The 13,273-nt window shown below is 41.0% G+C and overlaps 1 long non-coding RNA gene across 3 annotated transcripts in view; it reads left to right on the top strand.

The window, feature by feature from the left end:
* The first annotated feature begins 3,978 nt into the window (after positions 1-3,978).
* LOC144305459 (uncharacterized) overlaps positions 3,979-13,273 on the top strand; it is a 33,967-nt gene continuing 24,672 nt past the window's right edge. Inside the window, exons 1-3 of one of the 3 annotated variants that reach the window (XR_013372471.1) lie at positions 3,979-4,219; positions 5,314-5,408; positions 8,405-8,533. This is a non-coding gene — a long non-coding RNA (uncharacterized LOC144305459). The remainder of the gene's footprint in view (positions 4,220-5,313; positions 5,409-8,404; positions 8,534-13,273) is intronic. The other 2 variants (XR_013372476.1, XR_013372474.1) reach the window with 2 other exon arrangements.

Raw genomic sequence — 13,273 nt, 5'->3', positions numbered from 1 at the left:
GGTGGCTCTGAGGGCAATGGTGTTTAGTTAAGAACTCCAACAGGAAGTTTCCACTGTTGGGAGGTGCAAAGAAAGGTAAGAGACCACGGTCATGGCCCCAGGGCTGGAGAGGCTATTGGCAGTGGGAAGCCAGGAGCCACTTGCACAGTCTGCAACAGGCTGCCCGGAACAGACAGGGAGACTGTGGGGGCGTCAGACCCTTGCGCAGATTGTGTTTCGCCTTTTCAAGCCTCCGGCTCTCACAAACTCCTCCTCTGTGCTCCCTACTTGCTCCTTTCTGACCTTCTTTCCTTTGTGGATGCACCAGTGACACTGGCTGCTTAACTGCTCATGGTCCTTCCACTGTGAAGCTCTTGACGCTGCAAGTTGACCTGCCATGCTGGACTAGCACCATGCATTTTACCACCATGCCAGCAGCTACCATTGATAAGAATCCTGACAGTCTCTTGTATTTTGAAAGAACTGATTTTTAAATCACCTAATACAAATTTTTCTTCTTTTTAAATAAATTATTTTGTATTGGTGTTCAATTTGTCAACATACAGAATAACACCCAGTGCTCATCCTGTCAAGTGCCCACCTCAGTGCCCGCCACCCAGTCACCCCCACTCCCTGCCCTCCTCCCCTTCCACCACCCCTAGTTTGTTTCCCAGAGTTAGGAGTCTTTCATGTTCTGTCTCCCTTTCTGATATTTCCCACTCATTTTTTCTCCTTTCCCCTTTATTCCCTTTCACTATAATTTATATTCCCCAAATGAATGAGACCATATAATGTTTGTCCTTCTCCGACTGACTTACTTCACTCAGCATAATACCCTCCAGTTCCATCCATGTTGAAGCAAATGGTGGGTATTTGTCGTTTCTAATACAAATTTTTCTTACCATTACCAGGACACAATAGGAGCTATTTCTCTTTTCCATTTAACTGCTAACTTCTCATCACATACAAATTATCAATTTTAGACAGTGATGTCATAAATACAACAGCCTATTTCTTGAACCTCCTGTAATTCTCCAAGTGTGCTCCTTGGATCAGCAGCAGTAGTGGCACCTGCGTACCTGCGCACCTGCTGGGAATGTGAATTCTCAGACCCCATCCTTCTACTGAATCAGAAATTCTGGGCATAGAGCTCATGGCTTTGTTCAGACAAGCCCTCCAGGTCATTCTGATGCAGGCTTCACTGGACAGCCATCTACCTGCGACAGTGCTCTGACTCAGGAGCCTTCCTTAGGTCAGGATGATTTTGGAAGAGTGTAATTTAATAGCAGAGAAGACCTCTTCCTCATCTCTGTGTGTACTGGAATAGTTGTGGTATCTAGAGCCTCAGAGGTAACTAAAATATGTGTGGGATCAACCACGTTTCCTTGGAAAATAATAGTAAAACCGCCTGGGGGTGGAACTGGGCTGGCAGGCCGCATGTTTGAGCAGGAGTTAATTTGGAAATGATTATCAACATTCATGGTTGGAGCAGTTTTGCATAACCAGTGACTCACAACAATTTTGTGTGTCTTAAAATAACATGGTGAAGATTAACAAATTTAATTCCCGAAACACATGGGTGTCCTGTGGGATTTTGTGTCATGTTTACATGCTGTGTTTCCCCAATGACAGGCTGTTACTAATCCTGTCCCACAGGCCCTGTGTTCTCAGTAGGCTTTGATCTGGGTTTGGTTGATAGCAATTTCCTCATTCTTTGAACTCAGAGTCTTCCCATGACCCTGGAAGCTCGGATGGCTCTCCAGCAGCCATCTCAGGTCCTCAACATCTATCCCCATGAACTCAGATGTTAGCAATTTGCCCTGTATTCCAGTTCTTCAGACCCCATTGACACAGCAGACGTTCTGAACTGGCTAAGCCTACCTGGGGGAAACCCCCCACCCCGGGTTCAGGGAAGTCCATCTTTCTTTGCAGAGATTTGCCTGGTCCCCTTCTTTCGTCTCAAGTGTCTCCCTGCACAGGGACTCTTGCCGCCTGCCTTGGGCATGCTCAGATGTCAATATGCCCACAGGGACCTCTTGCTACGTGCCTCCCAGCTGCTGCCCTACCATTCTCCCTAACTCGTCCCCCTCACGGTGGTGCACTGACCCATCTGCTTCTAATCCCCTGCCCAAAGTGGCTTACCTAAACGGACTCCTGCCAAGTGATTGGTGAAATGATGACCGACACTGCAATATCTTCTTTTCCTTGGCATGTGGTTCCTGTAAGGCCAGAGGTCCTTCTTCTCCCATCAGAGGCTCCTTTCCTTGGCTTCTGGGAGAACACTTTCTCTTGTGCCCCTTCTGACTTTATGGAAGTCCTTTCTCAGCTGCTGTTATTTTCTACCTAGTCTCTAAGGATTTTATTTTTTTTTAATTTCTATTTATTTATTATTTATTTGAGAAAGAGAGAGAGAGCATGAGCAGGGGAGGGGGTGGAGGGAGAGGGGGAAGCAGACTCAGGGAGCCCCACATGGGCCTCGATCCCAGGACCCTGAGATCATGACCTGAGTTGAAGGCAGATGCTTCACTGACAGGCACTCCTATTTCCTATCTATTCTCTAAAATTTGTTTTTCCTATTCATGAAGCATATAATATGAGGGTTACATCTATTTCAGGATTCTTAGGTATACTAAAGATTGCATGAAACATGCCTGGCACAGTATCTTGATGCAGTTGGGATTCAGTAACTAGTTGTCAGTAAAGGTAGAATGGTTAAGATTCAGACTCTGGACTCAGACTTCCTGCATTCACATCCTGTCTGTGTCACTTTTCAGCTTTGTGACATTGGGAAAATTCTGTAGCCTCTCTGTTTCTTTATCTCCTCTTCTGTAAGATGAAGACCTTCATAACATCATTAGGATTCAGTGCTGTAGTGTGCTCAAAACACCTAGTACAGTGCCTGGGGAGGAATGAGTTCTCAACAATCATTGTCTACTAATAAAAAACCTTATTTTATTATTCAATTTTGCCATAAAATAACCCTAAACCAGCTTTAACTTTCTATTCTATGACCCCAAGCCTTCCCAATCTTTATTTAAATCTTATTTTTTTCTTTGAGTAGCTATAATTAACCTTTAAAAAAGGATTTAAGTAACGTGAACACATTTTCTACCAGTAGTCGAAGGGCTCTTTCTGCCAAGTGAAGGCTGTCCCTCCTTCTACTACTTACTTTCATGAGGAAGCCAGGTCTACTCTCATTTTTGGAAGTTTTAAAGCCAGTCAAGGTCTGTGTCGGTGGCGAGAGGCATTGGAAGCCTGAGATCCATGTCCTGGCTCCCCCCACAATCATCATATGACTTTGCTCAAAATCTTCCCCTCTGAACTTCAGTTTCTAAATCTGAGAAATGAAAATATCTGCTTTGAATATGATGTGCATATAACAACATCCGAAACTACAAATGGCAAAGAGTTATAAAGTGCAAATTTAGGAAGCACTCTCCAGGTGTGAAATGTAGCCAGACTACTCTATTTACAACCTTATTTAGTGTGTCAATGATCTAAATTTTGGCTATTGTCACAAAATGAGTTTATATGCTTTATGACTCATTTAACTGTGCTGCCGTAGCTTCCTGTTGTCACTCTATCTGCACTCCCATTTTCAAGTCTATGATCACCTCAACTTTATTCTAATGGTTTGAAGTCTTTAATCTCAAGAGTTCAACATTTTTCAAACAAATGATTTTGCCTCCTATCTAATGGAACATTGAAAGAAAAATCAAAACAAATAGTAACTGTCCTTAGAGACATGTGTAACCACAATAAAACAAAAAAATACAGCTAATAGCTCCAAGTGTTGCATCTTTAAGCAAAAACACTATGTCTCTTCTTGTTTTTAGTATAATACTTTAAAATTGGAAGAAAATTCGGCATGAAAAACAAGAAAAGCTAGTTGGTGATGCAAGTATGTTTTTGATGAGTGCATGAGCTATGAGAGCACAATGTTGACTGATGAGTCCCCACCTGTGTCTATGAGACTGTGATTGCACTGGCACTGAGGATGTGTGCATGGTTGGTCCAGATTTGGGGTGTACGTGACTACCACTGTTTGTGTTATACATGATCAGGAGAATGAACAGGAAGAATATGGAATCCACTTAACACATGTGGTGTCGCCAGGAGGAGCATGATTCTGCCAGCATTGACTAGACTTATCTCTGATATGTTTTCAATCTGCAAAACTGAGAAGCTAGTAAATTTGTATCAATTTAGACTCTTTTCTTCAATGAGAAGTGAGTTGAAGGTGGGTGGATGGAGACCCTCTGTTTTCTTCTATCCATAAATTGCCAATATAGAAATTTATGCATATGTATTTCATATTCATTTTTTTGATACAAGAAGAATGTCATGAACTTTATGTGGGTCATAGTTTTCTTCTTTTTTTCCCCCTTAGCTTGTAACTTACTAAAAGAGTAAGTTGTTTTGCAAAGATCATTAGGTAGATTTTTTGTTTGTTTGTTTTAATCGTGTATTTCTAATGTTTTGTGTGCAGAAAATCTTACTTGCTCTTTCCCAGCTGGAAATGATATCTCTTATATATTTTTATTTTTGGATCTCTTTTATGACATGTTTCACTTCCTGTTTTAGTTCATAGATACCTAAATGTGTTTTATTTTTCCTATTAGAATGTAAAACAGCCTTGAGAAATGATGTTTTATATACTGTATTTCCAGTATTTATAAATAGAATATATAAGTAAATTAAAAACTTCCCACTTTGAATAGCAACAGCAAAAAACATCTATAGTCCCTAAAAGAGAACAGAGATCCAGTGGAAAATGTTCCTGGAAAATGCAGCTCTGCTGTTTTCTGGGTACTAAGGAGCCTATGAGTTGGTGTGACTTCAGGCAACATGTTCCTTCTAAGTTTTTTCACCTGTAAAATGAAAATATGTCTGCCTCATAGAACTGATGAGAAGGTCTAAGTTAGGAAACACATAGAACTCCAAGGTGCTATAGAACTGTTAAGAAACCACACCATATGCAAACGGGAATGTGGAGCTTTCACTCTCACATTTAACTTAGTTTACAGTCCTCAGGAGAAATATATAAGCCAAACATTAAGTATATGGAAGAACATCAACCTCATAGTAGGAACTCAGAACCGAATTTGCTGAACTGAATTACTGTTAACTTCAATTATCCAAAAAGCTTCCCTTAGAGAGTCAAGGATGGAAGGCTCTAAGCTGGCACACAGGAATAGCGTTATTGGATTTGTGCTCAGATCATGATTCCACAGAGCTTTGGATCCATCCCATAAGAGAGCTGTTGTTGGAAAGCACTGTGTAGGATTTTACTTAGAGGAATCAGCATGGACTCCTTTTTTAATCGCTCAACAGAAGTGGCACTCAGAAATTACCTTTGAGTTATCCAGCTGCTGGAAATCTAAGAGCTGTCCAGAGGCAAGAAATACTTAAAACTTAGAGTGGTTAAGGTAAGTAGATGCTGAAGACAATTTTCACTAGTGATTGCTGTCAACTGGAGTGATAGCAGTTGGTAAGACCTATTCCTTTATTGAACTTATTCAATGCCTACTTGTGACAGCTGCTAGTTAGCCACAGGGATTCAGGTGATGGTAAGGATGAAAATCCCTTCCAACCCTTCAGAGTAGCTCTTGGAAGGTACTGTCACAAGCTCTGGCATCAATGAGTCCTGCACTAGTGGTGGCCTCCACACCCCAGGATCCATGAATGACTCACTCTGACAGAAGCACCTGTGGAGTAAAACCAGCGGTTTCCCCAACATCCAATATGAAGCATCCTAACATTCAGGAGAAGAATGATGATCACTGAGCTTTAAAAATAAACTTTTATTTTCCAAAAGGAAAGTCATGGCTTGATTCCCTTGTCAATTGACACTGAGTAATTTCCTTCATCTGTGTGCAGTTCTCTCTTACATTGTGTAGCACTTTCTAGCTTACACTGCAGCTAACTCTTCTTAAAGGGAAGAGAGGCTAGAATTAAGCATTGCTGGAAAAACTATATATGAAGATACTCATGCTTTAATAAGAAGTCTAAAATAGTCTCTAAAAAGTTGGGTGACTCATTAGTAACATTCTCTTCCCACGGCCTCCTGCCATATAATTTTGACCTGCAGTGACCTCCCCTGTACTTTTAGATGGACATCAGCATCTAGTATTTATTATGGTACCTTGGAAAGATGCCAAAAGATCAAACAGAGCATGAAAATATTTGTAGGATGGAAATGCATTCTATAGACTCTTAAGTATCACTCTAAGAAGTTGATGTATTGGGTGAAATAAGAAAATTGAGATTACTTGCTTACAAAACATAGGAGTTTTCTTTTAAAATTTTGTAATTCAGAATGGCTTGCTTACATTTTATGGATTTACTGGTTATAGCTTCAGATGAAGAGCATGGACCTTGAGGTCTGCCTGGTTGTGTTTTTTTTTTTTTTTTAGATTTTATTTATTCATTCATGAGAGACAGAGAGAGAGAGAGAGAGAGAGAGAGAGAGGCAGAGACACAAGCAGAGGGAGAAGAAGGCTCCCTGCAGGGAGCCCAATGTGGGACTCGATCCCAGGACTCCAAGATTACACCCTGAGCCAAAGGCAGATGCTCAACCACTGAGCCACCCAGGCATCCAAGCCTGCTTGTGTTTCAACATCATTTTTGGTACTTACCTTATAGATTGGTCCATTAGGAGAATCGAATAAAATAATGCATGTAAAGCATTTAGTAGAGTGCCATGCCTACATCCTAATAATCATATATAAATGTGCATTCATGGTGATTTTGTTATTCCCAGTCATTTACATCTAAGTAATACGTTTGTTCATTCCCTACCATATACCTCAGGGAGTGTATCATTCAATGTCATACTACTTTGTTCAAGAAACAATATTCTGTCAGTGATTGGCTGTTAAAGGGAGATTTAAAGGCTTTTGGCCTAATTTTAGGACAGTTCTGAAAAGGCCTTTCAGCCTCAGAACAATCTGTTGGATTAGTTCAAGTCTCATTTGTGACTTCATGTTAATGGGCCACCATAAATCTAACCAAGTAGGATGCCAAAAACAGTTGCTATGCTGGATATGGTGTCTTTGCTAGAGCAGGTTAACACTCTTTTGCCTGCATGGGATGTGAGTCATCGATATAGTAAATGCATTCTTGCGCTTACTCATCAAGAAAGAAGATTGGAAGCTAATCTCTTATAGTCACAAGAAAGGGTTAATAGTCTACAAAATCTTACCCAAGGCTACATTAATCCTACTATTTGTCATAATTTAGTTCAAAGGGACCTGGATTATCTTAAAATACTGCAGAAGACCATTGTTCCCCTATATTAATGATGTCATGTCAATGGGATGTGATGAGTAAGAGCTGGCACATATTCTGAATGCTTTGGTAAAATATTTCCCGCTCCAAAAGGCAGAAAAAACCTGACATAGTTTTCTAGGAGAATTTAGTGATATGTAAAGTGTTTATGAATCTAATGGTCTGGGGTGTACCTTTACATACTTTCCAGAAAGTGGGGTGGTTATTGCTCCTTGCCCCTAAAGAAGAAGCACAAAGCTTGGTAGGGCTTTTTTGGGGTTTGTAGTCAACACAGTCTCCACATGGGGTTACTTTAATGCTCAATTTATTTATTGATATGAAAGCCTTTTCACCCTGAGAGATTGATCAAGATCAGGAAAGGTCACTGTAGCTGGTCTAGTTTGCAAAACGAGCAGTTCTGCCACTTGGGCTATACAACCCAGCAGATCCCATAATTCTGATGTTACCTGTGGTAAAGAGAGATGCTGTTTGGAGTTTCTGGAAGACCAAAGAGAGAAACACAGTACAGCCCCATAGAGTTCCAGAGTAAGGACAAGCCTATATAACTATAGACGATTCCTTTTATTTTTAAGATGAAACTGAGATTTATTTATTTTTTATAAATTTATTTTTTATTGGTGTTCAATTTGCCAACATATAGAATAACACCCAGTGCTCATCCCGTCAAGTGCCCACCTCAGTGCCCGTCGTCACCCAGTCACCCCCACCCCCCACCCACTCCCCTTCCACCACCCCCCGTTCGTTTCCCAGTTAGGAGTCTTTCATGCTCTGTCTCCCTTTCTGATATTTCCCACTAATTTTTTCTCCTTTCCCCTTTATTCTCTTTCACTATTTTTTATATTCCCCAAACTATAGACGATTCCAACAGCTCTGGGTGCTACTGGGCTCTAAGAGAAACCCAGTGTCTCACCATGGGGCCTATGTGACCACAATTCCAGAACTGCCCATCAGAGTTTGGCTGCTGCTAGATATACCAAGTCATAAGATCAGGTGAATGAGAAGCTACCCTATGATGGGGGCACATCTCAGGGTTGGTGTAGAAGTCACCAGTAGGCTAACATGATAAGTGGCCCAGACACTCATCACCTACCACTATTGTGGATGCTTATTTTCAGCCTCAATTTATATATGACAGGTGATGGAGGGTGCCCCGTGACCAGCTGATGAAGGAAGGAAACGGTTAACTTGATCACAAGGACGGTGGCTGAAAGTGGACACCCAACTCTCTACACCCCCTTGAGGATGGCCTTGAAAACCAGGCAAGGTGAAATCCTCCTTGTGGGCAGAGCTGTGTGTGGAGGGGAAATTGTGCAAGGCAAGGGTGTGTGTGTGTCCATAGGGCATGGTGAAAAGTCTCCCTGGCTGGCTGGGGCTGTACAGGAAGAAAACTGGAGAAAGTCCAGGTCAGGAAGGGGCATTAATTTACCAGGCACATGGAATAAGCAGGGGTTAATTGCAAGCCTCTGTCCTTGGCCACTGCCACACCTGTGCCATGACTGCAGCCATGGGAATGGTACAGTCATAGGGACGGCCCAGTCTGCCCACCCCACCCCCCCAGGCCGACCAACCAAAGACTGACCATTGTAAGACAGAAGAGGGCCCGGCCTCCTTCCATGAGTGGTGCGTCTGCATCCAGAGCCTCTCACGGGATCGAGGATGGCCTTCAGATGGGACCTGGCCAGACATTCTGGCAAGCTTATTTCTCCACCTTATCTTTCTTCCCTTACCTCCCTACTCTTGAGAACACTCCTTCAATAAATCACTTTAACAAGGATCCTGTTCTTGGGCTGTTTTCTGGATATCTGACCCAGGCCACCAGTCATCAGCATACAGTTGGTGTTTGGAGCTGTGTGCATGAGTGAGATCCCTTAAGAGTGCAGAGTGACAGCAACAGTGGCTACAGGACAGTGAGCGGCAGGACTGCTGAGTCACTGGGAATGTGGGACATAAACCTACATAGAAGCCGAGACAAGGTTTCAGGAATGAAAAGGCAGTTAGAGTGTCAATGGGAGAAAGTTCCACAGGTGCTGTGGTGACCTCAGCAGATTCCCCTGGTTCTGGGTGCTGTGGAAGGTCCAGCAATCACCCCAGTGTCTGACCTCGGGGCAAGGGCTCTGATCCTTTGCCGCAGGTGGAACAAATGCTGTAGTTCGTGCTCCAGAGTTCCCTGGGGGAACAGGTGGAGGCTCAGTATCACCTGAAGCTGCATCCTTGTCTCTTCTTCCTCTTCTTCATCTGGAAACCTCACTCCCTTATAGACTCCTCCCGAGAGCATGTGCTCCTAGTAACTGAGCCTGGGGTTATGATTCTGGGGATTCGTTAAAGGATCGCTAAGACAAGAATTCAAGGAAAACAAGTATCAAAATGTGTTTTTAGCATATGGAAACTAGGATGTAACTAGTAAAATGGGGCAAAAGTCAGAGTAGACAGAGAAATGAATAGAAGGTGAGTCAAAGAAGTCCATGGGTTCAGACAAGTGCACCAAGCACTTTGTTGTGAAACCAAGCAAAGCCTTTATGGTAGATAGATTTGGAAACAGGGTAAAAACAGATGCGTGTTCATGTGTACACATGCGTGTACATGTTGTAAGACATGGCATTGAGTGCTCTAAGTTGAGAGAAAATAACCAACAAGAAGGAAGAGGTTGATAATCCAGGAAAAGAGGTGGAACCAGTGTCACTGAACACCTGTGAGATCTTGTAAAAGTTTTTGTGATGAAAAACCACAAACTTGGGGGATGCCTGGGTGGCTCAGTGGTTGAGTATCTGCCTTCGGCTCAGGTTGTGATCTCAGGGTCCTGGGACAGAGTCCCACATTGTGCTCCCTATGAGGAGCCTGCTTCTCCCTCTGCCTATGTCTCTGCCTCTCTCTCTGTGTCTCTCATAAATAAAGAAAATCTTAAAAAATAGTAAAAAAGTAAAAAGTAAAAACCACAAACTCAGAATAAAGGATGAGTGGCAACATATTTTATTTTATATTTAATACAAGTTTTTGCTGTTATAGTCTCACATACTCAGATGTATCCAAACCTCCTGAATAGATAATAATGATAATTTCCTGCAAAATGGATGAGCAGGACTTTAAAAATAATGGGTTTCTTATTGCCTGACTTGTGCCATGTAAAATATATTTCCTGTTGCTAGTGTCAGATGTGATAAACTATAAAGCAAGTGATGTGTGCTATTTTAGGTGTTTGCCAATTATTTAAAAGCAGACTGATAATATAACTACTTTGGGATAGATAAAGGTAACAAAAATCTGAGAAAAAGGAACTAAGAAATTTGATGTTTTAAGTTCAGTTAATATAAACTCACAGGACTACCTGTGGTAAGGGCTACAGAAAGATTAGACAATGATTCCTGTCTCCATGATCTTATAATTATTGTGTACTAGACATCCTTATCTTAAAGTCTAAAAGTTATTCATAGTAGAGCAGGCTTATTTTTTAAGATTTTATTTATTTATGAGAGACACACAGAGAGGCAGAGACACAGGCAGAAGGAGAAGCAGGCTCCCTGCAAAAGCCTGAGGTGGGACTCGATCTCGGATCCTGGGATCACGTCCTAAGCTGAAGACAGAAGCTCAACCACTGAGCCACCCAGGCATCCCTAGAGCAGGCATATCATGTCTGTGATGTGAATACTTGCCTCTCATTTTTCCATCTACAAATGCCAACTGGCTATGATGGTCATACACCTTATTTTCCACCCCCTTCTTGTTGTTTTTCAAAGACTTTGTCCTTTTGACTCTGGGAACTCTTACTTATTTGCCCACTTTCTTCTTTTGGCTTAATTCAAGAAATCTGCAATTGACAATTCTTCATCATACTCTGCTTCTCCTATTTCTACAATATATGCAAGTAGATATTTAGGAATTGGCTCCAAAGCCAAGGATGTAGCATTATCATCAAGTCAGGCCTGTGGCAAGAATTATTAACTTCCTAGGATCCCCCAGTTATCTTTATACTCCAGGATGTTGATTCATTTCTGTTTTTTCCTTGGTACTTCCATCATTTTTTTCATGTTTCATCATGTTTTATTTATAGAAGCAAGTGTGAGGAGTTAAAAGCAACTGGTTCTCGAGCTTCTGGCAAAAGCTTGAGCTGAAATGTTAGCTCTGGGCTGTGCTTGTGGGTCAGCTGACTCAGATGTTGCCAGGCCCTCTGGGGTCATGGCAAAGGCCACATGCCTTGTGAGACTCTCTACTTTCTTCCTGGCATGACTTTCTTCCCCCCTTTCTTGCTTGCACCTCAATACCAGGGTCAGTCAGTGTGGTCTGGATCAGAGATGACCTTCCCAGGATAGTCAGGTCTGCAATTGTTCTCCTTACTTTTTCCAATAAAAATAATAATTAGTTATTGGGAAACTTTGTAAAGATAATGCTTCTGTTATAGGTTCAGCTCCAAATCTTTTATTGCTAAATGTTTTTACTCACTGTGTTATTACCAGGAGCTAATGCTGTCATTCACTGCCACCGTGCTCCCTTTCTAAATCCCTGGGTTTCCAGAAGTCATCACGAGTTATATTCAGAAAATTGTAGTGATAAAAATCTTCCATGTGTAAAAAAACTCATGGGAGGTGACACCCAAATACAAACCACAGTGCCAGGAATTCTAAGTTTCAGCTTGCCAAAAAGCCAGACACATGTTAGGGTTACTCAAAACGATGAACATGGATTTTAAAATTCCACGTTGACTAATCTAGGTAGATATGGTCACCAAATAGTCAAGTAAAAGATGTAATAATTCTGCATAACCTGCTTGTCTTTTGTACTCCTACCTTTGCTCTATCCTTTCCCCTTCCTCTTTTCCTCATCAATTTTATTGAGAATGAGAATGTCAAAGTAGAGAAATTAAACTCAGGTTGTGAGAAAGCCAGGATAACAATACTTATATTGGGTAAACTAGGCTTTAAAACAAAAACTGTAACAAGAGACAAAGAAGAACACTAAAGAATAATAAAGGGGGCAATCCAACAAGAAGGTCTAACAGTTGTAATTATTTATGCTTCAAACATGGGAGCACCCAAATACACAAAACAGTTAATAACAAACATAAAGGAAATAATTGATGGTAATACAATAATAGTAGGGAACTTTAACACCTTACTTATAACAACAGATTGATAATCCAAACAGAAAATCAATAAAGAAACAATGGCTTTGAATGACACCCTGGACCAGATGGATTTAACAGACATAGTCAGAACATTCCATCATAATACAGCAGAATACATTCTTTTCAAGTGCACATGGAGCATTCTCCAGAAAATGTCATATATTAGGTCACAAAATAAACCTCAACATAGTCAAAAAGATCAAAGTCATACCATGCATATTTTCTGATCACAATGCAATAAAAATCTGGAAAGAGCACAAGTACATGGGTTAAATAACAGGCTGCTAAACAATAAGTGGATCAACCAGGAATCAAAGAAGAAATAAAAAATTACATGGGAACACATGAAAATCAAAACAAAATGTTCCCAAATCTTTGGGATGCAAGAAAAATGATTCCAGCAGCGAAGTTTATAGCCATACAGGCCTACTTCAAGAAGCAAGAAAAATCTCAAATAAACAACCTAACTTTACACCTAAAGGAGCTAGAAAAAGAGCAACAAACAAAACTGAAAGCCATCAGAAGGAAGGCAGTAATAAAGATTAGAGCAGAAATAAATGATATAGAATCCTAAAAAACTCCACAAAAATAAAAACAAAAACCCAGTAGTTCAATGAAACCAGGAGCTCGTTCTTCGAAAAGATCAACAAATCGATAAATCTCTAGCCAGACTCATAATAAAAAAAGAGAGAAGACCCAAAATAAACAAAATCACAAATGAAAGAAGAGAAGTAATAGCCAATACCACAGAAATACAAACAACTTTAGGGGAATATTATAAAAAAGCTATATGCCAATAAATTGCACAGCCTGGAAGAAATGGATAAATTCCTAAAAGCCTATAACCTCCCAAAAATGAATCAGGAAGAAATAGAAAATTTGAACAGA

The sequence above is a fragment of the Canis aureus genome, chromosome 3 (assembly GCF_053574225.1).
Source record: "Canis aureus isolate CA01 chromosome 3, VMU_Caureus_v.1.0, whole genome shotgun sequence".
NCBI lineage: Eukaryota > Metazoa > Chordata > Mammalia > Carnivora > Canidae > Canis > Canis aureus.
The sequence above is the reverse complement of the archived record's forward strand: the minus strand, read 5'-3'. Positions and strand labels throughout refer to the sequence as shown.